The sequence below is a fragment of the Prionailurus bengalensis genome, chromosome A1 (genome assembly GCF_016509475.1).
Source record: "Prionailurus bengalensis isolate Pbe53 chromosome A1, Fcat_Pben_1.1_paternal_pri, whole genome shotgun sequence".
NCBI lineage: Eukaryota > Metazoa > Chordata > Mammalia > Carnivora > Felidae > Prionailurus > Prionailurus bengalensis.
Genome location: NC_057343.1, coordinates 232558296 through 232581918, shown reverse-complemented (window position 1 = coordinate 232581918; position 23623 = coordinate 232558296). Strand labels below are relative to the sequence as shown.

General features: G+C 53.2%; 2 long non-coding RNA genes across 2 annotated transcripts; both read right to left on the bottom strand.

Annotated features, from left to right (window-relative positions):
* Nucleotides 1-1641: 1641 nt before the first annotated feature.
* On the bottom strand, nucleotides 1642-6799 carry LOC122495378. Its single transcript, XR_006300428.1, has 3 exons — nucleotides 6513-6799; nucleotides 6044-6289; nucleotides 1642-5791 (listed from the first exon to the last, which is right to left on the bottom strand). It is a non-coding gene; the product is annotated as an uncharacterized LOC122495378 (long non-coding RNA).
* Nucleotides 6800-21358: 14559 nt separating this feature from the next.
* On the bottom strand, nucleotides 21359-23361 carry LOC122479866. The gene is made up of 2 exons (XR_006296450.1): nucleotides 22541-23361; nucleotides 21359-21468 (listed from the first exon to the last, which is right to left on the bottom strand). It is a non-coding gene; the product is annotated as an uncharacterized LOC122479866 (long non-coding RNA).
* Nucleotides 23362-23623: the final 262 nt, after the last annotated feature.

Below are 23623 nucleotides of genomic sequence, written 5' to 3'. Positions count from 1 at the left end.
TTCTCTCTCCCTCTCTGCCCCTTCCCCACTGCACTTTAAACAAACAAACAAACAAACAAAGAAATACAAGAAATGAGCTGTCAAGCCAGGAGAAGACCTGGAGGAAGTTTGAATGCATGTTATTAGGTGAGGGAAGCCAGTCTGAAAGGCTCCTTACTATATGATTCCAACTGTACGACATTCTGGAAAAGGCAAACTATGGAGATGGTAACAAGATGAGCGGCTGCCAGGGAGGGGGGTGAGTGGGTGCGGCACACAGGATTTTCCGGGCCGTGGAAATCCTCTGTGCGATACCATAATGATAGAGACCTATCGTTGGGCATCTGCCCAAACCCGTAGACCGCGGAGCACCAGGAGTGAGCTCCAGGGTACGTCATGGGGCTCATCAGCTGTCTCAGCTGTCACCCTCTGGCTGATGCTGACAGCGGGGAGAGTGGTGTGTGTGTGTGTGTAGGCGTGCATGGAATCACGTCCTCATGATGCCGGCCACGCGGGTGTGAGTAAACCAGCCCCCGCTGGTGAACAGGCTCTGGTGTTTGTCCCTCAACTCAAAAGATGTGCAGCCCCTCAAATTGTTTTGGTCTGACGCGCTGCCCCACGAGGGCCCTACAGTTCCGACGAAGATAACTGGGCACAGAAACACGAACTCAGCCTTTGTCGAGGTGATAGCACGTGACCATACATTTCATGGCAGGGGGATGACCAGAACGCATGTTCTGTTTCCGGGGATAAATGCACATTGGAACAGCCAGACGCAAGCGGGGTTTTCTGAATATTCTTTAGGGCAGACTCAGGGTCAGCAGAGTTGGACGTGGTTGTCCGGCCCCATCTGGTCCCCTCAATGCTGGCCCTCTGGCCGTCCCAGCAAGGACTATGAAAGTAGCCACTTAGCTCTGACCCCACTCTGAGATCTTGGGGCTCTGTTCCTGTCCCTGCCACAACACGGTATGGGGGTCATCCTCTGGGTCACTCTCGGCTTTGCCTTCAGCCCCAGAAGCTGTCCCTCCGCGTTGACTACCATCACTGGGCCCCCGAGTGTCCAGAGAAAAGGTGAAAAATGAACTAATTCTATCATTAGCAAAGCATTAAGGGGAGGCACTTTTCTGTCTCATCTTTGCCCGAGAGCCTCCAGCATCTTGTAGCACCTAATCAAGAGACCATGCCGTGTGCCCAAACTGGATCATTCCCTCTTCAATACCTAGATTCCTAATGTTCAGACAGAGGGCTTCTTCTCATTAGAGAAAACACTTTTCCTGTTTCCATGCTGATTCGGACTCCTTGGGTTGCCTTTATCCTCTCCATACCCCGCGGTTATGTCTTTTTAAAATAGCCATGGGAAGCTTGGCTTTCAATCAGATTGTTAACTGTCTTCGGGGGGCCCACCCAAATGGTTTAATTAATAACTACAAGCTTGTTGCAAGTATCATTAATTAACGCGTTGGATAAAATAAACCACGCAAGTGACAGGAATGTTTGAACAAAGTTGCTCTGGGCGGAGACCAGCAAAAACAGGCCTCACGAGGGGTTCGGAACCGCGCTCTGCGCACCCGTGGAGAGGAGGCAGATGGCCTCATCTGGATTCAGTTTTGGGAGACAAAGAAGATTTTTCCAATTAAAGTCACTTAAAAACAGACTTCACAATGAGGGAGACCAAGCATTTAAAAAAAAAAAAATCCCTGACATTTGTAAGGTGTGGGTTTGGAAAATACCTGCTTTCCCTTCCTTGCAGGGGAGTGGGTTTGGGGAAAGTCCGATTGGAAAAGCCCAATCGGATGCACATCAGCTGATGGCGACTTTGACCTTACGACTCGGGAACCGTCTGTCCTGCTGAAATGCACATCCAAGGCCCTGGTCCCTGCGTGCAACCTGAATGATTTGGCGTTCCACCTAACTCCGTCGGCTTCCGTATTTTTCATGTTTAGAGAAAGAGGTTTTGGTTGATTGGTGTTTGTGATGAGTAAGCAAGAGAAAAGGGGGCGTAGAGACAGCTCTGGAAGTGTGCAATCACCTGGCATGATGAGCTCTGCGGCGGTTGGGCGGGGCCGTGATTTTGCTCCGAAAATGATTTTAGCTACAAGTTGCTCATTTAACTTAACGATTAGCTGTTATGTCCTGGCAATCACCGGCATACTTACCAGTTCTTGTAACATGGGAACACTTGGCTTTACAAATGTTTTTCAGATGTAGTGAGACTTTCATGTGTCCTCAATTTCACAATTAATGGAGGAGTATGTAAAGTAATCATTTGAGTTTCCTATTGCTGTTTCCATACTTTGAGGCCTCTAATTTTTTTCAAGTCTTAAACATTTCCAAAGCTCCTTGAAAACACACGTAAGCCTGAGGCTCTTTTTCTTGGCGGCTAAAGAATACAAGGGGTCAGACTCTCGGGAAAATTCTGAGTCTTATGCAGAATTAGTTCTCCTTGATGGTCAAAGTACATTCTCACTGGAACGTCCCGAGGTGGGTGCAGAAGTATAATTAACCCCCTTTTCTAGGTTCTAGGTTCTAGGTTCTAGCTCCCGGAATGGTGACTTAACAAACATGTACCCTCTCTGAGAGTCCTTCCACGATGGGCCCAAGGGGACAGGTTTCTCTGCTGCACGTACTCACTCAGGGACCCAGGTTCTGTCACCTTGCTGTTTTGCCGTCGCTTAGGGTATCGCTGTCATCTGTGTGGTTGCAGTTCACAGGCAGGTGGAGGGCAGGGCGGGGCACGGGCTCCGTGACTTAAGGCCCAGAAGCAGTGGTGGTGCCTGTTGCCCCCACCCACACACATTCCAGCGCTGATGCGTCTGGTCACACGACCACGACAAACTGCACAGGAGGTCGGGCGGGGGAGGAATCTCCCTCGGAGCAGCCAGGAGCTCGACCAGCACTCGGTCCCGTGGAAGAAGTGGGAGGTGGGGGGGTGGGGATACTGCGGATGTCCCCCGTCCCGTGCCAGCTCTCCCAGACTCCTCCACGCGTCACCCCAGCCACCACGGTTCAGGAATGAGAACATCCCTGTCCTTGTGGGAAGTCCACGCTTCCTCATTCTGCATTCGCTTTACAGGCAGGATTTGTCGAGCTGGCCCAGAACGTCTTCTAACGCTGAAGAGTAAGGAGGTGACGTCTGTGACTCACAAAACAGCCCCGTGCACCTGCTAGGGAAGACAGACTTTTTTCCTCCGACATAACAAATTAGAACCCATCTGGGAGTTGAGAAGCCCGAGCTAAGGTTTCCTGGATCTGTTTGCACACGGGGCGATGATGACAAGCAAAGAAAACGATATGTTTAAAGAACCCTTCTGTGTCGAATAGAAGGAAAGCTTAAGAATTCTTATACATTTCACTCTGGTGTAGGATGGTGATGTGTAAGGATCTGAAAATAATTTAACCCATTCACAGTACTTCTATTTTTTTTTTTTTTTTAAATCTGTGCTGTTAGCACAGAGCCCGATGCAGGGCTCGAACCCACAAACCATGAGATCAGGACCCAAGCCGAAGTCAGACACTCAACCGACTGAGCCACCCAGGCCCCTATCCACAGTACTCCTAAGTGCCGGGCACGGTTCTAAGACCTGAGAAATGATAGTTCCTCTAATCCTTGCAATGATATTTTGAAATAAGGACCGTTGTACCCATTTGAGGGATGTGGACACGGAGGCAGAGAGGGAGACGGAACTTGCCGCCCGTCACACAGCCAGTAAGCAGTGGATCTAGGATTTGAAGTTAGACAATCTGGCTCCAGAGTCTGTGCCCACGGGCCAGCAACCTTTCTCAGGAACATCAGCTGGTACACATGTTAGGCTCCGCGGGTTGTGCCGCCTGTCACAGCTACTCAGCTCTGTGGCCGAAGGGCAAAGCAGCCACAGAGAATGTGGAAGCGAGTTAAGTGTGGCCATGTTCCAGTAAGACTTTGCCTGCGGACGCCGAACTTCGAGTTTCATGTAATTTTCACGTGTCACAAAATAGTCTTCTTTTATTTTTTTTACTCAACTATTTAAAAACGTAACAGCCGTTCTTGGCTCGCAGGCTGTTTGCTGGCCCCTGGTCTCTGCAAGTAACCTTGACGCCCCGTGGATTCCTGAAACCGTGAGTCCCTTCCTGAGCCTGACTACACTGGGCGCTCCGAGAAGAGCCTCCTGTGCCCTGGAGACCCGCCCCCTTCACCGAGAGGAGGAAGGCGCTCCTATGTCGTTAGAACTTGGTAGAAGGGGAAGGTGCAGTGTCCCTGTAACCAGGCGTCACGTGGCCAATGAGGATGTGGTCATGTGGCCAGTGAGGACCGGGGCTGGGACCTACTGATGGACGGGCAGGCAGGATTTGGGTTGGCGATCAGAGCACTCACAGGAGCTTAGAGAAATGGGGAAATGAAGAAAGGAGAAAAAAGGGCGGGTGTATGGTGCAGAAGGATGAGACGCACGGACACGGAGCCTCGTCTCTGCAATTTCCCGTCCAAAGAACTCCGGCAGCCTCTCGGGCAGCGAGCGCTCAGAGAACACATTCCACAAAGCCCGTCCTCATCTGGGTCTTCCGTCAGTTTGGTGACAGCCTGGTGGACAGCCAGGCTGCTCGGGACAGGCCGGGACTGACATAGATACTGGGGGCGCGCTGGCCTGGCGGCCGCCCCAACTGCTTCCCACCGTGGGTCAGATGGCACCAGAGGGACCCGAGTCTTCTCCGGGTGCCCAGCCTGCAGCCCCGGGGTGTTCTGGCCGCCTCCGGAGCTCCCTTTGGGGCCTTCTCGTCCGGGCCCTGGCTCCCCTCTGTGTTGATTTCCAAGTGCCACGTGTTGGGGGCGGGACTTCCCATAACAGAAGTAGCTCTGGGGACAGGAAGTCCAGGCCACAGTGTCTTGAGGGCTCTAGGGAAGAATGCACCTCCTGATTGCAAAGATCAACGGTGATGATGATGATGATGATGGTGACGTTCTCACTCATACCAGCCACCCCCTGTCCTCACAGAGGCACAAAGCAGATTACTGCCCTGGAAATCTGTGTCCTAGCACTGCATTATTAATTATTACGACTCCCTTGGTCTGTTTTTGAGGCGGCTGCTAGAATCATGGTTCCTTGTGTACGGACATTAAGAGATGTCACGGATGTTTGAGCTAAAAATTAGTCACATAGAGCGGGCAACAGCTCTTTCGAGTTCTAGGGGTATAACTGGGGAGAGGGGTCTACAATCATTATTCCCCTGTCCCTCACAGAGAAATCGAGACCCAGAGAATTCAGACTTGTCCAAGTTCTCGCGGTGAGTCAGAGCTAGAAACATCTCGAGCCTCGAACCTCAGTTGCCACAACTATCCCCTGGCAAGTGTTTTTAAAACGGGGGTTCACGCTTGGCTCACACACCCCACATTTTTCCAGTGAGAAGCTTATAACCACCACGTGGTGAGTTTCACTTGGTCAAGTGGTCAACGCAGGGAGGAGACTCCAGAGAGAACGCCCGGCCCCTACTCCATAAGGTGAGCCAAGGTTGAAGGAGCGGGGCCTTTTGCTGGGGGGCCTGCTTCAGGGACACTCTTTCTTCCTGTGAGTGTTTTCTGGGGCTGCGGGACAGGAGGCCTCTTCCCCCACTGTGTCTTTCTCTTGAACCTTGACACAACTTTGCAGTTTATAGGCTGGGAAGTGTCAACTTTTTAAGAGAGCTTGAAGGAAAAAAAAAAAAAAATCCATGCTTCAGCATGGGAGATGCTAAAAATAAGGGCTTCTTAGTTTCCAGAAGAGCAGATAAATGAACAAACAGGCCATAAGCAAATGTGGTTATTTCTGCCGGGAGTTTTCTTTCTCTCAACGGTCCCCTGGAGCTGTAAGATGCAAATACAGATTGACAGATTTTTGTTATTGATTCAGAAGCCATTTCTTGGACCCCCAACTATGTGCAAGGTGACGGGCCCCGCAGCCAAATTTCTGAGAGGTTGGAGGTGCTCCCGGGGATGTTAGGAGGGAAGAGAGGTCAGGGCCATTCTGAGAGGCCCATCATCTGTCTCAGAAAATTCCCAAGGTCCCCGGCGGTCATAGCCACAGTGCCCCATTTTGGTCGCCGAATGGATGCATACCTGGCAATTGAGACTGTGCCTGTTCAGGTGGGGACAGGGCAATGGGACTCGATATGAGGCAGGGTGGTGCAGGTGGCAGGCCTAAGGAAGTTTCCGTCCCGTCCTCCTGGCACAGGGGTAAATGCCAGCCTTGTGTCAAGTGCGTCCGTCCCCAGGACCCTGCTCAAGCGTGTCCAAGGCCAACAGCATCGGCTTCCCCTGGGAGCTTGCAGACCTCCTGAATCTGTCTGCCTTCTCACCAGCTCCCTGGGGGAAGGGGGTTGTGTGAGCATTAACACCTCGTGGGTCTTGCTCTAGACTTCACAGGCGTGGTGTCCCCCTGTGACCCCACACTTCCGCCCCCTTTTGGAAAGCGGGTCTCCCAAGCACAGCTCTTTCAAAGAAGATCTGCTTTCTCTCATGCCCAATTTGCCCAGGACATGGGGGGGGGGGGGGGGGAGGGGGATGGGCGTCTTCTTTGCTTCCAGACCTTCCACTGCTTTCTTCAGACACCGCAGCTCTCATGAAACCCATCGAGGTATCGGGCCTGGGTCTTGTCAGACTGTGAGCGGTCTGGGATCGGCCTGTCGATCCTTCAGAGTCATGGACACTGCCAGGTGGCTCGGGGCTCCTGGGTCAGGAAAGAGGGCTTCGTTATAGTAGAACAAGCATCATAATCTTTGCTTTAAAACATAGCATAGGAGCGCCTGGGGGGTCAGTCGGTTGAGCGTTGAACTCTTGGTTTCGGCTCAGGTCATGATCTCACAGTTGGTGAGTTCGAGCCCTGCGTTGTGGACCTGATTGGGATTCTCTCTCTCCTCCTTTCTCTCTCTCTCTCTGCCCCTTCGGTGTTAGGCGTGCTCTCTCTTTTTCTCTCAAAATAAACACACTGAAAACAAAAAAATATGTAGTGTATTAAAAATAAATAAATAAATTAAATTAAATATAGTGTATTGGTAGGAAACTTGAGGTATAGTAAGGCCGACAGATTGGAAAGATGGGTTATTACCCACATTTCCCGAGGGGAGGGAGGTGCCTCGCCATGGGGGCCACTTGGGGAAGCACCAGGGTAGGTCGGGGCAAGTATTTACCATCTTCACAGAAGTTTCCTATCTCCCGACCCTGGGCTGTGAAGGTAGGGAGGAAGCAGGAGGGAACCAGCTTCTCCCTGCCCTAGCCTGGACGGTACCTATGAGACTCTGTTCCCGTTCCCCGAGCCCCATGTGCCCACAGGGCTGCTGGGAAATGTAGTGCCCGGCTGGGAAGCACCTTCTCTGTAACAGCCCTGCTCCACGGGTGTGAGCTTTGGAGCTAACCCTCTCCGTCCCATCTCTGGTCCCTCCTCCAAGACTGAGTGGACCGTCTGTCCGTTCTGAGGCCTCAGAGCTAGCTGCATGGGCTTTGGACAAATCAGGCCCACGTCTGGCTTTCAGATTCAAGAACCAGAAGCTCAGCGCAGTGAAGGCCGCCGAAAGGGCCCTCAGGAGTGCAGGGCATGGGGTGTGGCCGGAGGGGACAAGCAGGCGGCCAGGAAGTCCTGTTTTCCATCCTGGAGGAAACTGATCCCCAGCTGAGCTTTCACTCGACAGCTGTGTGGTCTGTTGCCAAAATATTCCGTCTCTTAATTCAGCAACATGGGGCTCTGCTTGGAGAGCTTTGTTTAACGGATATAGGATTTTGGCCTGGGATGACAGAAAGTTCTGGAGAGGGACGGTGGGGGTGGGGATTCCAAAACAGTGTGAATGGACTTAATGCCACTGAATGAACTGTATACTTAAAAGTGTTAAAGGGATAAATTTTATGTTATGTGTATTTTACCATAATTAAGGATAAAAACGAGGGGCGCCTGGGGGGCTCAGTCAGTTAAACATCCAACTCTTTCTTGACTCTGGCTCAGGTCATGATCCCAGGGTCATAGGGCCGTGCCCCAAGTTTGGTTCTGTGATGGTGTCTGCTTGGGATTCCTTCTCTCTCTCTGCTCCACCCCCCCCCCATTTGTGCTCTCTCTCTCTCTCTCTCTCTCTCTCTCAAAAAGTAAAAATAAAAACAAACAAAACAAAAACTCTTAAAAGACAGACCTTTTCAAATGCTTCTGTAATTTGCTATAATAGTCCCTCATATCAAAGCCTTTCTGGTATATTGAAGACCTGCTCCAAAGGGAAAAAAATAAAAGAAGCCAGTGTCATTTCCTGGACCTTCAGCATTGCGTACCTTTCTTACCCATAAATTCTGGAAAGTTTTAGGCGGCACATGGGAATTCCTGGAATGAGAGTTTGGGGAGGGGTAATCTGGATCCCGAATCAAACCAGATTGAGAGCCAGAGCCCTCACAGGGTGTGGAGGCAAAGTTGGGGGTCAGGGGACCACGATGCTCGCAGTGTAGGAAGGGATGAGGCTTTGCAGGGGGTTGAATAGTTTCCCCTCAACACTTAAGCCCGCCTGGGACCTGTGAATGGGAACTTATTTGGAAATAAGGTCTTTGCAGATGTCATCAGATGGATCTCGATTGAAAATCACATCCTTGGGGCGCCTGGGTGGCTCAGCCGGTTGAGCGGCCAACTTCGGCTCAGGTCACGATCCCGAGGTCCATGAGTTCGAGCCCCGCGTCGGGCTCTGTGCTGACAGCTCAGAGCCTGGAGCCTGTTTCAGATTCTGTGTCTCCCTCTCTCTGACCCTCCTCCGTTCATGTTCTCTCTCTCTCTGTCTCAAAAATAAATAAACGTTAAAAAAAAATAAATAAAATCACATCCTTGTAAGAGGAAAGAACGCAGAGGGACAGGTAAAGTTGGGGGCAGAGTTCCGAGTGACGCAGCCGTGAGCCAAGGAACACCTGGAGCCACGAAGAGCTGGAAAAGGCAGGCGGGATCCTCCCCGGCCCTCAGAGGGAGCACCCCTGCCGACACCTTACGTGTGGACCCCTGGCTCCGGAACTGCAAGGCAGGACACATTCCTGCCGTTTGAAGCGCCCGGTGTGGGGTCATCTTCGAGGACAGCCCAAGGAGGCTGATACAGGCCTTCGGCAAAGGTGTGGGCTGCGGGCCGGGAAGGGGGTGGGCGTGGGGGACCGGGAAGGAACGTCGGGCTCTCGTTGCCGGGTCAGGGATCCTAGCCTCGCCGGTTGTGCAGAAAAGAGAACTTACGGGTTCCCAGGCTGAAACAGCCAGTGAGGGTCGGCTCCGGAAGCGGCTGGATCTGGTCATTCAGAAAAAGTCAAACCAACCTTCCTTTCCCCATCTCTGGGCTCAGCCTGAGATTTTGGTGGGCTCGGGGCCTCTCTGGGGTGGCTTTGGGAACCTGCCCGTCCAGATGGAGAAGAGCAAGCAGCGAAGTGGGGCCGCCTGAGTGGCGGGACCCGGGTCCCACGCTCACTCTTGGACTGACACGGGGACAGGCGGCCTCCTGACGGCAAATCGGGGTGTTGTCAGCAGAGAGAAGCAGGCCGGGAGGCGAACAGGCAGAGGCGAGAGAAGCACGTGACCAGGAAGTACTCCACAGCTCCGCCTCCGTGTCCCTCCAGACTTAGCCCTTTCGCCACCGGGTGTCGCTCTGAATGCTCAGCAGTGACATCAGCACGAGGATCCAGCTGTGGAGAAGCACCACCGTTCCGCATGCGCTGTCTGCTGCTGACCTCGGGGGTCCACCCGAGGGCCCGCTCGCAGCCCGATGCCCTGACTCGGGGGGCCAGGACTGTCCCCTGGATGGCAATTTGACGACTCCCCTGGCTTCTCAGAGAGCAATCCAGATGGTCAGCGCTGACTATTCACATGTCAAAATTTCCTAAGCGCACCTGACTGGGGGGAACAGCATAATTGGAGTGAAAAGATACTGTGCAGGAGAAAACGTGTCCTTTTACCTTTGGAAGGCTCTTCCTCAGGGTCAGGAGAGCTTCCTGGGGCCCGTGCTGACTCCTTCTGACGACACAGCCCCTCAGCGTCTGCCAGGGGGCTCTAAGGCCCATCAATCCCAGGGGATAAGCCAGGGATTATGTCTAGAGGATAAGGACATCGGTGCCCTGGGTCACCTAGCTGGAAATAGGCTCTAAATTGGGGGTGGTGGGGCGCCTGAGTGGCTCATTCGGTTAAACGACCGACTTCGGCTCAGGTCTTGCCGTTCTTGGTTGGGTTCGAGCCCCTGTGCTGACATCTTGGAGCCTGGAGCCTGCTTCGGATTCTGTGTCTCCCTCGCTCTCTGTCCCTCCCCCACTCTCACTCTCTTTCTCTCTCTCAAAAATAAAAATTAAAGTAAATAAATAATCAATCAATCAATCGGGGGTGGGTAGGTGGGGATGGAATGAAGCAAACCAGACGGGTAAGTGGAGTTGCAGGGGTATTTTTTTCTGCTCAGGGGGCCTCTCAGCCATCTCAATGGCCAGCCCCTAGCATTCCCCTGTGGCTGGGCAGGTGCCCAGGGCAGACAGTCACCCTTAAGCTGAGAGGCAGAGAAGGGGTGTGAGGAAATGACAGGAGAAGACTAGGAGAAGGCGAGAGAAGGAAGAGGAAGTAGGGGGAGGGGAGGAGATGTACACAATACAAGTACGTCCTTGGAAGTGTTTACAAGATGCCAAACATGGTCCTAAGTGCTTCACGGCCCCCGGTGACTCCTCCTGAGGAGCCTGTGATGCAAGAGCCATGATCTCCCCCTTCTTAAGGATGCAGAGACAGAGGCAGTTTACAGCCTGACAGTCATGAACACCCGCTGAAACACAGGTTCACGAACACGGAGTTCAAAAGCCACGCGTGGAGTTTGGATGTTCCTGCCACAGTATTTGCTACAGATGTCCCACGATTGTGAAAGGCACTGGACCCCAGTGCTGCAAGCGTCCCTCCGGGATGCTCATGGCTCAGGAAGGGGAAACATAGGTGCAAGTTAGTGCAGGGCCATAGGATGATACTGTCGCTGGGTGTGGACGCTGAAACACCGGGAGGAAACCGAGGGCCTGGAACTTCCCAGCAGCCACAAGCCAAGGAATGCCAAGATGGCCAGCACCTTCGAAGGGCTCCAAGTGCAGGACGTTGAGCCCGGGGGGGGGGGGGGGGGGAGGCAGTGGTGGACATGGAGTAAAATTGCGGGGCAGGGCCTGTGGATGCCAACTCCAGGGGAGTGACCCTGTCCCCCAGCATGGCACACAATAAGACGCTTCAACATGGGAATGCGTGAGGACTTTTTCAGTCGCAAAGGAGAGAAGCCAAATCCACATGTGGGCCGGTGCCATGGGACAGATACCCCTGAGTGGAGGCTGCCATGAGGGAGTACCTTGGTGTGACAGTACCTACTAACATCATACCAGTTTACAGGACCCTGTATAGAAGGACCAGAGACAGAGAGAGAGAGAGACTCTATTTCCCAGCTTCAGTATGAAAAGCCCCAGGGAAGGACTCTGATTGGTTTAGTTTCAGTCACGTGACAAAACGCTGGACCAATCACTGTGGCCAGGAGAACCGAGGATACGGGCAGGCCCGAGTCATGTGACCACCATGGGACCTGGTCCTGAGCTGGGTGCAGGGAAGCTGGTGAGTGTGCCCCCCTTCCCGGGAGACCTTTTCTGGAGGAAAGGGACGAAATGCCTACAGAGAGACAACAGGCGTTCGTGGCGGGCAGGCCGGACCCAGATGGGTTTTAGAGCTCGCTGGGCAGGTGGCCGGGGGGAGGCTGGGTCTGCCGCTCGCTAGGTGTGGGCGGTCGAGAGAAACGCCCCATAGAATAACGACCCAAGCCAGGGTTTAGAATGTTATCTGAAACTCAAAATAGATAACCGTCAGGAAGATAACCCAAAAGAATGCCACTTTGCCACCGAACCACATCCTAGAGAGCCACAGAGCCCACGCCCTTCCCCCAGGAGAGACAGGACCAGGCCTTGAACGGAGCGAGCTGTTGTGTTGGTGAGAAGGGACCCACCCTGGTGGTGTCCAGACCAGTGCTTGCCTCACTGCAGCGTGCCCGAGGATGTCCTGGGGATCAGGTTGAAATGCAAATTCTGATTCGGGAGGTCTGGGGCAGGGACCGAGACTCTGATTTTCCAGCAAGCTCCCAGGCGACGGTGACACCATTGTTCCCACACCCCACTTGAGCCGTGAGGTCTTAGAGTATGGAGTCACCAACTGGATGAACATTGGATGAAGCTGGATGGGGGGGGGGGGGGGAATGCCTGTCACGGAAGCCACCGAGGCCAACAGCTCAGGTGGTCGCCCTTGGCCACGCAGAGTTGGAAGTGCGGGAGGCAGGCCGGTGGTTGGGCCTTCCCTGAGCTGGCGAGCGCCGCGTGCTCTGGGCCACTGAGATGCCCTCTGGACACAGGGAGCCTCCGCGGAGAGCTAGAAGGGAAGGTGGGTAGCATCTGCTCTCGTCCTTGGATTAGAGCCTGAGGACCTCAGCGGAGGGGGCCCCCTCAGGGCACCTGTGGCGGGAGGGGGTGGGTAGGGGGGGGAGAGGGAGGGGCCCGTGTGCCCCAGCTGGTCCCTGTCAGCAATTCTTGGTTACTAGCGTGGGTGCCTGGCACCCATTCTCGCTATTGTGGGCTCAATAATGATGCCCGAAGACACCAGACTTTAATCTTCGCAACTGCAAAGGGTACTTTATGCGGTAAAGTCCTTGCATAGGCAATTAAGTTAAGGACCCCGAGATGGGGGGATTATCCTGGGTTGTCCAGGGGGCCCCCAAGTGCAACCACACGTATCCTTGTAAGACGGAAGAAGAAGATTTCACACAGAAGAGGAGGGGCCATGTGATCAGGGGTGGGGGGGGGGTCAGGGATCCGAGTGATACAGCCACCAGCCAAGGAAGGCGGGCAGCCCCCCGAAGCGGAAGGAGGCAGGAAAGAGGTTGTCTGCCATGGCCTCTGGAGGGTGTGACGCCTCAGACACGTTCATTTCAGATTTCTGGCCTTCAGAACTGTGAGAGAATACGTTTCTGTTGTTTTAAGCCATCCACTTTGTGGTCCTTTGTTCTAGCAGCCACGGGGGGGGGGGGTGGGGGGGTGGGGAATGAACGCAGCCTCCTGGGTGCTGGGAGAGACCGCCCTCCTCCCCACCAGCATCTCTTGGGAGCCAAGCCGCACCTCCAGGCTGTTGGGAAGGGGCCTGGGGCAGCAATGCCTCAGGGCGTGGAGAATGTTCAGAAGGAGCCAGAGGCAGGCAGGGCAGCTGAAGGTGAAGGGGCAACACAGGAAGCTGATCCACGACCCCCAGGAATGACACCCACCCTGGGAAGGCCTGTGCCCCTGGCTCAGCTTCCTTGGGCTCCCGCCCATCCTCTGGCCAGTAACATCTGGGAGTCCAGACTCAGTCTTCCCTCTCTAACACCTCCTTTCTACAGCCTCCCCACTCAGACCCCATCTTTCCCACCCCAATACCCCCCCGTGCCCCACCCCTGTGACTTCCCCAGAGGCCTCGGTGGGCAGAGCTATCAATTTCCCCGCTCCCTTGTTTTTGTTAAGACTTAAACCTGCTCCAAAAGCCCTCCTACCTTCCCTTCTGGGTCTCAAGAGCCTAGTGTGGGAATGAAAAGCCCTATCTTTTGTGTTCCTGCAGTAAGGAGCCTGTTCAGTGAGTGGGCACCTGTCAGAGACAAAGGGAAGGAAAAAAGCACAACAATTTCATTTCGAGGTGTTCTGGGCACAACGGATTGGATCTCCAAGAGAGGATTTGTCTGGGGAGCCTGGGTGGCTCAGTCGGTTGAGCTTCCGACCGCGGCTCAGGTCATGATCTCGGGGTTTGTGAGTTCAAGCCCCACATCGGACTCTGTGCTGACAGCTCAGAGCCTGGATCCTGCTTCGGGTTCTGTGTCTCCCCCTCCCACCCCCTGCCCCTTTGCCACTTATGCTCTGTTTCTTTCTCTCTCTGTCTCTCAAAAAAAAAATAAATAAATAAACATTAAAAAAAATTAAGAAGAAAAAGAAAGGATTTGTCTGGACAGAATGATGTACAGGAGTACAGGTGGGCCTGTTTAACACCGTCCCAGGTGTGACAGAGGCGGTGTCATGGGTGAACTGTGTCCCCCCAAAAAGATATGGTGAAGCCCTAACCCTAAGTACTTCAGAACGTGACCTTATTTGAAAACGGGGTCATTGCAGATGTCACGAGTTGAGATGTCCCACTGGAGCGGGTGGGCCTGTATCCGGTGGGATTGGCGTCCTGGAAGAAGACGGCCACATGGCCACGGGAACACGCAGGGAAAACACCCCCGAAGTCGGAGGCAGACATTGGAGCCGTACGTCCACAAGACGAGGGATGTCAAAGGTGGCTGGCCGACCACCCGAAGGAAGGTGAACAGCAGGGGAGGAGTCTAGCCAGAACCTCCAAGGGAGCACGGCCCTGCCAACACCTCGATCTTGCCCTTCCAGCCTCCGGAACGTTGACGGTAAATTTCCGTTAAGCCACCGCGTTTGTGGTGGCGGCCACAGGAGGCGAATACAGGTAGCGTCCGCCCGGTCCTCCGCCTGCCCGTCTGTCACACTCCACGGCCCGCCCCCAGGTGTTGACCCTCTTCTCCTCGTAGGCACCCACAACGACCCCCTTATCCTGTGTCTGAAAATGGATGATGACCTTTAGTGAAACGCTGAGGGCGGGAGTCCGATAAGGGGAACGCGACAGTCAGGGATCCGCTTTTTGGCAGAAGCACTTTTGTCCCTCAGAGGAGCCACCTTCGGAAACTCCAAGCTTTCCTCGGGGCTGTTGTCCTTGCTCAGACCGCGTCGGGACTTTTGGGAGGAACTGCTCTGAGCACCAGACGACAACCCACAGGAGGAAACCAGGAATGTCACGTTGTGGCCACGTGTGGGCTTCGCCTCGTAAAATGGAACGGAGTTTGGTCACCCAGCTCAGTCACCTGACTTGGTTCTGAATAACTCCTGGCCGTTTCCAAAAATCAGCTCCGGCCTGGAAAGGTGAAGGGCGCCCCGTTAAGAGACACTAAAGTCACGGTGCCCCGGCAGCTCGCACCAGGGCCACCAAGTGTGACTAAAGAGCTTCGTTCTGCGCCAGTTCTGTGGTCTCGGAAACAGAGGAAACAACACTTCCTTTCGGTTAACGCCTCTCTCTTATTTCACTTTTGCACCACAAGGCTGGAACCAGCCCATCCCGAGGGGCGAAGGAAGCTTGTATTTTCTTCCCTGGGCTGGGCTAAATTCCTGACTATTCTTCTACCGGGAATGACCCCCACGTCTCCCACTGAGCTCCCCTTCTCCGTGTTTCTTGCATCCCCACACACGCCAGCCTTCCAGGGAACAGAGCCTCTTCAATCAAAGAGCAGGTGCAAAGCGCATCTTGCTTCTGGCCTGTTTTTATACCTTCCTCATCCTTGTTTCTGCTCTGTCCTTCCTGCGTTTTGGGGCTTTGGTCGCTTTTGGCGCCCGAATTAAATGTTCACTCGATCTGTGTTGTGGCACGAGGCTGGAGCTTCCTCCTTTTCATTGCTGAGCAGAACTCTGCCGTTCGAACACTCCACGATGTACCGGAACTGCCGTGGGTGGGCCTGGCAATGTTTCAGGTTTCAGAAGGGCAAATCCTGTCCTAATCCGCGTCCATGTCTTTTGGTGAACACATTTCTGTTTAGTGTCTCTTCTGGAGCGAATGCGGGGATCGCAGAGTTTGCTTATGTTTAGCTTTTTAAAAACTCAGTTTTCTTTAAAAAAAAATTTTTTTTGGTGTTTATTTGAGAGAGAGGGAGACAGAGGGCAAGTGAAGGAGGGGCAGAGAGAGAGGGAGACACAGAATCCCAAGGGGGCTCCAGGCTGTCAGCACAGAGCCCAACAAGGAGCTCGAACTCACGGACCATGAGATCATGACCTGAGCCAAAGTCAGAGGCTTAACCGACTGAGCCACCCCGGTGCCTCGAAAATCTCAGTTTTCTGAGGTAGTTGTACCAAGTGGGTATTTTCATGCCCCCATTTTCCTGTTACAGATATTACAACCACTTAAAGCAAATCCAACCTATTAAGGTGCAGGTTTTAACAAAAATAACTTACATAGAATGTTATGTATTGAATTGTGTCTCTCACCCCATCCGTATGTAAAGTCCTAACCCTCAGTACCTCAGAATGTGACCTTGTTTAGGAACAGGGTCATGAGAAGGGCACCTGGGTGGCTCAGTCAGTTAAGCGTCTGACTCTTGGTTTCAGCTCAGGCCACGATCTTGCAATTTTGTGAGCTGGAGCTCCACGTCGGGCGCCGTGCCAAGAGTGTGGAGCCTGCTTGGGATTCTCTGTCTTCTCCTCTCTCTGCCCCTCTCCCACTCGCGCTGTCTCTGTCTCTTTCTAACTAAGTAAGTAAACTTTAAAAAAAAAGTGAGGGGCGCCTGGGTGGCGCAGTCGGTTAAGCGTCCGACTTCAGCCAGGTCACGATCTCGCGGTCCGTGAGTTCGAGCCCCGCGTCGGGCTCTGGGCTGATGGCTCAGAGCCTGGAGCCTGTTTCCGATTCTGTGTCTCCCTCTCTCTCTGCCCCTCCCCCGTTCATGCTCTGTCTCTCTCTGTCCCAAAAATAAATAAACGTTGAAAAAAAAATTTTTTTTTTTAAAAAGTGAAAAATATTATAAAATTAAAAAAAAAAGAAATAGGGTCATTACAAATGTCATTAGTTAATATGAAGTCATATTGGAATAGAGCGGGTCCTAATCCAACGGGATTGGTGCCTCACAGAAAGTGGGAATTGGGACAAAGATACACACACCAGGAGAATGTCATGTGAAGACTGGGGTGGAGCATCTACAAGCCCAAGATTTCCAGCAAGCTTCCAGAAGCTGGAAGAGAGGCCTGGAACAAGTTCCATCCCACAGTCCCCGGGGGGTGTGGGGGGAACAGCCCTGCTGACACTTTGACCTCGGACTTCTAGCCTTGACAACAGTGAGGCAATCAGTTTCTGTTCTTTAAGCCACTGGCTTGATGGTACTTTCTTCCAGTAGCCCTAGCAAATGGTACCCGGCGACTGTTCCCTTTGAGAAAGATGATGTTTGGTAAAGAATGCTCATCAAGTTAGCATGTCTCGAGGTAGCCTGATTAGCTATTGTGCTTACAATCCATTTGCCTTTTAAAATTTGATTCAGGAAGACATCCAACGCATGATGTGTCAGATTTCTGAAAGCTTGCAGTAAAGGTAAGACATGACTAGGGTGATAATGAGAAGCTAGCGGATTCTGGTCAGCACGCCTCAATAAGCAGGTGGCCCTGAGGGGAAGGGGGCGTGGAGAGAAGGGCCCCCACCCATTGGGTGGGGTTCTAGGGCCGGCCATAGCACAGAACAGCAGAGGAGGGCAGGTACCACGGCTTCCCTTGCCTCCCTGGCCTCCTTTCTGGCTGGGCAGGTGTCTCTCCTAGAGAGGTTTTTCTCCACCCCCTATAACGCCTAACTCGGCCCCTCCAGCTGCTGAGTCGCAGACTCAGCTGTGAAGGGTGGGCCAAACCATCTTCAAAGGTAATTAGGCCTGGTTGGTAGCCTGAGGGTCCGGTATTTTTCCTGGCCGAGAACTTGCTTGCTCTGGAAGCTTCCCGGCAACTCAACCCCTTGGGGACTTCTCTGGAAGATTGAGAGGAGGTGAGATCTCTTCCCTGGGGTCTGCGCTCACACCCTCCAGCTGGAAGCACAGATTTAAGACGCTCTTCCTAAGCGAGAGCACGTGACCCGGAATGGGGCTAAAAATAGCGCAATTTCTTAAGGTTACATGAGGCTTTGTTTACGGGGGATATTAGTTTCCTGCACAAGGAAGCACCACAAGCCGGGGGTGGGGGTGGGGTGCTTCAAACAACAGAAATCTATTCTGGCACAGTCCTGGAGGTGAGACGTCCCCACAGGAATCCTTCCGTCCCTCTTCTGATTCTAGTGGCCACCACCAACCCTCCGTGCTCTTGGTTTGAGCCACATCCCTCCAGGCTCTGTGTCTGCACCCGGCCTCCTTCTCTGTGTGTCTGGGGCTTTGTGTCCAAATCTTTGTCCTCATACAAACACCAGTCGAATTAGATGGAGGGCCCGCCCTTGCCCAGGATGACCTCATCTTAACTTGACTGTGTCTGCAAAGACCCTCTTTCCAAAGAAGGTCCCATTCTGAGGTTCTGGGTGGGAATGAGCTTTGGAGATACCCTACTGATCTGTTTCGAAGTAAATGTTTTGCTCCGTTAAATGTGCTACATTTGAGAATCTCTTCCTCCACTGCCTTGAACTTGGATAGTTCAGAGGTATTCAGAGGACATTCGTGTTTGAGGATAATCTCTGTGCCTTAGTGGCTTTACATAGCGTAAGTTTACTTCTTACTCTAGTGAAGCTAGAGGGAGACTCTGATGAACGGGTGTTGTCCACCCGAGCAGTGACTTGGGGACCCAAGGTCCTTCCACAGGGTTCCAAGGTCTCTGTGCTCATCTGCATCAAGCCTCAGAGGGGACGACCAGGCAGGGCCTTGCTTGGGCAGGTCGACGCTGCCAGGCCTGGAAGTATCGGGTGCCCTGTGCACGCGCGTTCTGCCCACGTGCATCCCGCTGGCGTGGACCACACTGAAAAGCAAAGGCAGCTGGACAGTGAGGAGGCTGAGGGCCGGAAGAAGAGGAGACGGATGAGGGGAGAGCAGAGCTGGCCAGTCAAGGTGGCAACGACGCCAGGCTTATCCCAGGAGGAGTTTTCCTTTCGCTTTTTGTCCCCTTACTTCTTCCCTGTGTCTTGCTAAGCACCTGCTGGTCTCCACTCGGACATCCTAGTGTCCCCACACTGTAGTACCGGTCCCTTGGACACCAAGAGACAAACATCAAAGGAGCATCTGCCCTTTAAAAGGTGACTCTGACTGGATAAATCCTAAATCCGTGTTCCTGAGCACGGCCTAAGCGATCTGGATGGCTCAGACTGGCGGGTACCTGTGTGGGGGGGCCCTGCGGATGGGGCTTCACAAGCTTTCTTCTCGAGACTGGGGCCTGGCAGGAGGGGCTGGTGCTGAGGGAGCTGGGGCCCAGGTAACCCCAAGGGGGTGCTCAGGACCACACCTGGGCAGGGCTGTTCAGAAGACTGAACTCACTGTCTGCCTGACTGGTGGTTTTCAAACGGCCACATGCGGCCAGGTTGAAGCCAGTTTTCTTTCTTTAAAGTGTCTTTACTTTTGAGAGAGAGACAGAGAGAGCACGAGTGGGGAGGGGCAGAGAGACAGAGAAGACAGAGAATCCCTAGCAGGCTCCAGACCGTCAGTGCAGAACCCGATGCAGAGCTCGAACTCTCAAACGGTGAGATCATGACCTGAGCTGAAACCAACAGTCAGATGCCTAACCTACTGAGCCACCCAAGTGCCCCAGGTTGAAGCCAGTTCTTAAACGTAAAATAGAACCACATGGAAAAATACCAGGGCACACGGCACAATTAGAACATAGTAAGAGAAAGTATGTTTCAAGAAACTTTGGTTTCCATTTTACATATATCTGTTCTGGGTCGTGATTTACATCACATTTCTTACCGAGGGTTGCAATCGAAACCATTTGAAAGCTACTGGAACTGGAAAGTAGGGGATAAAAAGGCACCAGGGAGCTAATAAGGGTGTTCTGGTTTTCACGAATGTTTTGTGCATCCCGACAGGAGAGATGATGTCATGCTAAGGAGGAGCCTGGGCTGGGTTTGGATCCAGGCTGACCCACTTCTTCCCAGGAGGTCCTTGTGAGGGTCACTTCATTCCCCCTGAGCCTCTGTTTTCTGGTCTGGAAAATGGGCTAAATAATTCCCTGGATGATAAGGAGGAGGAGGAGGAAACAGCTACTCACATTTATCGAGTGCTTCTTGTTCTGCGCATCGTGTATCCTCGTCCACAATGTTCCTCTGGTGACGTCCCAGTACCGTTGGGGGTGTCCGTACAGACAAGGAAGCAGAGGCACAGGAAGGTCAAGTAACTTGCCCCAGTGAATCGGTGCATGTAGATGCCTGATTCAGTGCTTGGCACGTAGTACTGAACAAATGTCAATTTCTTTCCCATAGTTTTGTCTCGAATGTGTTGAAGAATCCTTAAATATAAGCAGATGGTCAAGCTTCTGGAAGGTGCTGGGAGATGCTGGCTAGCAACCTGCCAGAGAAAGCGCCTCAAGAGGGCCCTGGAGGGATGCCTGGCTGGCTCAGGTGGAATAGCGTGTGACTCTTGATCTTGGAGTTGTGAGTTCAAGCCTCACGTTTGGTGTGGAGATTACTTAAATACATAAAAGTTGTTAAAAAGTTAAGAATATGATACTTTTTTTTTTTTTTTAAAGAGGGCCCTGGAGGTGTGAAGTCAGATTCCCCATGAGAGGGCCCTTGAGACAAGGGGAATTTTCAGCATCAGGGGAACCATGTAAATTGGGAGGAAGGGACCTTCGCCTTTGGCCCTTAGAGGATGCCTCAGCCTTGGCTTCTAGAAAGAAAAGATAATCATGAGCATGCGTGTCAATAAACTGGTGTGTTACAGGTGTTTTTCTTTAAAGTGTATTTATTTTGAGAGAGAGAGAGAGAGAGAGAGAGAGAGCAAGTCTTCGAGTGGAGAGGGGCAGAGAGAATCCCAAGTAGGCCCCACGCTATTGGTGGCCGAAGTGGGGCTCAAACCCACAAAACCATGAGATCATGACCTGAGCTAAAATCAAAAGTCAGATGTTTAACCAACTGAGCCACCCAGGTGCCAAATAGTGTATTACAATTTTTAAAGACTAGAAACCCAGGATCCCCCAGCCCTACTCTGTATCCCCGGAATCAACACTGCCTCTAAGAAACAGCCTGCAATACAAACGCAGCTTCAGAGCCTCCGGGCCGCACCCACCCCCCCAAGAGAGGGACTACAGGTGCCCCTGCCCCCCCCCCCCGCCCCCCCCCGCCCCGGGGGACAGCAGGGTTGAACGCCCTTTGAGGGCATCAGACAAGTAATTAAACCAAAGTGCAAGACGTAATTACGTCTCTGTTTCACAGAAATTATAAACAGAAAGCAAAGAGAGGATTGCATCACACTGTCCCCGGGGCAGCGGGACTTCTGCTCTGAAAGCACAAGCCGAGCCTGTGGAAGTCAGAAGGGACCTTGGCAAGCATTTCCTCTGCAGTCTGGGCTCAGAAAGAGGCCTCCCTGAGTGAGAGATGCAAAGAGGTCCCTCCCTGCCGTGTTCCTGCACCAGCTAGTTCCCAAGAGTCTTTCCTCGGTCATCTTAATTGTGTAAGGTCCTGTGCTTTATGGTAATACAGTTGTCTTAGTTTGACAGAGAGCGAGAGAGCGAGCAGGGGATGGGCGGAGACAGAGAGAGAGAAAATCCCGAGCAGGCTCTGCCCTGTCAACACGGAGCCCCCACATGGGGCTTGAATTCACGAACCGTGAGATCATGACCTGAGCCGAAATCAAGTCAGATGCTTAACTGACTGAGCCACCCAGGCCCCCAATGCAGTGTTTTTGTTTTTGCTTTTAATCGAATCCGTGACTTGTTTTGGCCTCATCAGCACAACTCGGTAGCTGATCTTGCCCAGTGCCCGGGCCGGGCCGGGCACCAAGTACCTGTGGAATAAAAAGGTGGTGGTAGCCATCGTTAACGCACATAATTAGATAATAACATGACCAATCATGAAATCCGAGCTAACCCGTTGGAGCACTTTCTGTGCCGCCCGTCTTGCCCCTGGGAACATCCCGGGGGCGCGCCGTGTCTTGTGAGGCCCGCCCCCCTGCTCCACCTGGAATAGTCTCACCACTGCATGCGGTACGCCCTGGAACCGAGGGCGGGTGGAGGTGAAGGCTGGATCAAGGGAGGGGAAACCACAGAGCCTCCTGCGTGAGCCCTGAGCCTGCACGGGAAGAAGGGAAGTGCAGAGACGCTGGACCCAAGTTGGCACATCCCTCTGCCCCGCCCACCCGGAGCAGGGACTTGTTCCCCAGGACCCCACCGCACCTCCCAGTGCCCGGGTCCACTCCAGATGTAGCAGGACCCCAGGCCCCAGAGGCTGGGGAGGGTCTGGGGCTCAGGGTCCCCAGAAGTGGACACCATCGGCAGGGGGGTGGGGGTGGTGGTGGACAGGCTCCTCTGGGCAGGTCAGAGGAGCCCAGGCCGGGCTGGGGTCACGGGGAAGCAGGCTGTCCCTGTGTGCTCACATCTGGCGGTAACATCCTAATCCGGGCTGTGACCGTCCCCTCACCCCCAGCCCTGTCCAACCTCCGGGAGAGCAGGAGCCTGGGCAGGAAGGCCTCTTCCACAATCCTGCTCCCAGAGAAACGGCCTTCCTGTGCGACAGGAAGCTGGGAGGGCGGTGGCTGTGATGTCACTCACTATTGCCAGCACCTCTGCAAAGCCAGCTCTTCGGGATCCCCAGGGAGCAGAATCAGAGGGAAGAGTGGGGGCGCCTGGGGGTTCAATCGCTTAAGTGTCCGACTTCGGCTCAGGCCATAATCTCGAGGTTCGTGAGTTGGAACCCCACATCGGGCTCACTGCTGTCATCCCGGAGCCCACCCTGCATCCTCTGTCCCTCCCTCTCTCTCAGCCCCTCTCCTGCTCCCACACACACTCTCTCTCTCAAAATAAATGAACATTAAAAAAAAGAAGAAGAAGAAGAGTGGGGCTCTGGGGCCAAGTAAATACCTGAGAACAGTCCTTTTTTTTTTTTTTTTTTATCAGATCCAGAGGTACATTAGGGCGGCTATAACAGCATACCGCAGACTGGGGGCTTCAACAACCGAAGTTAATTCTCTCACAGTTCTGGAGGTTGGAAGTCCAAGATCAAGGTGTTGGGGAGGTTGGTTTCTCCAGAGGCCCTTGCCTTGTGGATGGCTCCTTCTCACTGTGTCCTCACATGGCCTTGGCTCTGGGCATGGGCATCCCTGGGGTCTCTTTGTCTTTCTACAAGAACCCCAGTCATGCTGGGTCAGGGGTCTACCGTCGGGCCTCATTTAATCTCAGTTGTCTCCTTACAGGCCCCATCTCCAAACACAGTCACCTTGTGGGTCACAGCTGCAGAGTATGAATTTCCAAGGGACACAGTTCAGCCCACGACAAGAAGAAATGACTTCTAAGTGGCTCCCGAAGGCTTCCAGGCCGTTTTGGCTTTAGGCAAAATGCCCAAACTCTGCAGCCTGATACAGCATGTGATAGAGCCTCAGACGTACAGGAAGCAGGTGCTCGCCATAAATCCTGTGGCCAGCATAAACCATGTGGCATGGCCCAAACGCTCAGACACGCAAAGTTGCTGTTGTCGGGAAGGATTCTCCAGGGGCTCAGAGGTCATGTCCTAGGAGCCAATCAAGGGCCACGCTTGGGGTTTGAGCAACCCACGTCTGCTGAGCTAACCCTTTACGGTATGGCCGGCACGCCTAAGTCCCTCTGGCTGGGACGTTTGGGGACTGCTAATGTCAGTGCCAAGTGCCGTCAGTCTGATCTGCCTTTGCCAGTATGATTTGAGAGAAATTATATGCTATTTTTTTTTAAGTTTATTTATTTTGAGAGAGAGAGAGAGAGAGAGAGAAAGCATGATCAGGAGAGGGGCAGAGAGAGGAGACAGGGAGAATCCCAAACGGGGTCCACTCTCAGCCCAGAGCCTGATGTGGGGCTCGATCCCACGAACCAAGAGATCATGACCTGAGCCAAAGTAGGATGCTTGTCCGACTGAGCCACCCAGGCGCCCTAGAAATTACATGTCTTTATCCTAATTTCCATTTATTTATCTGT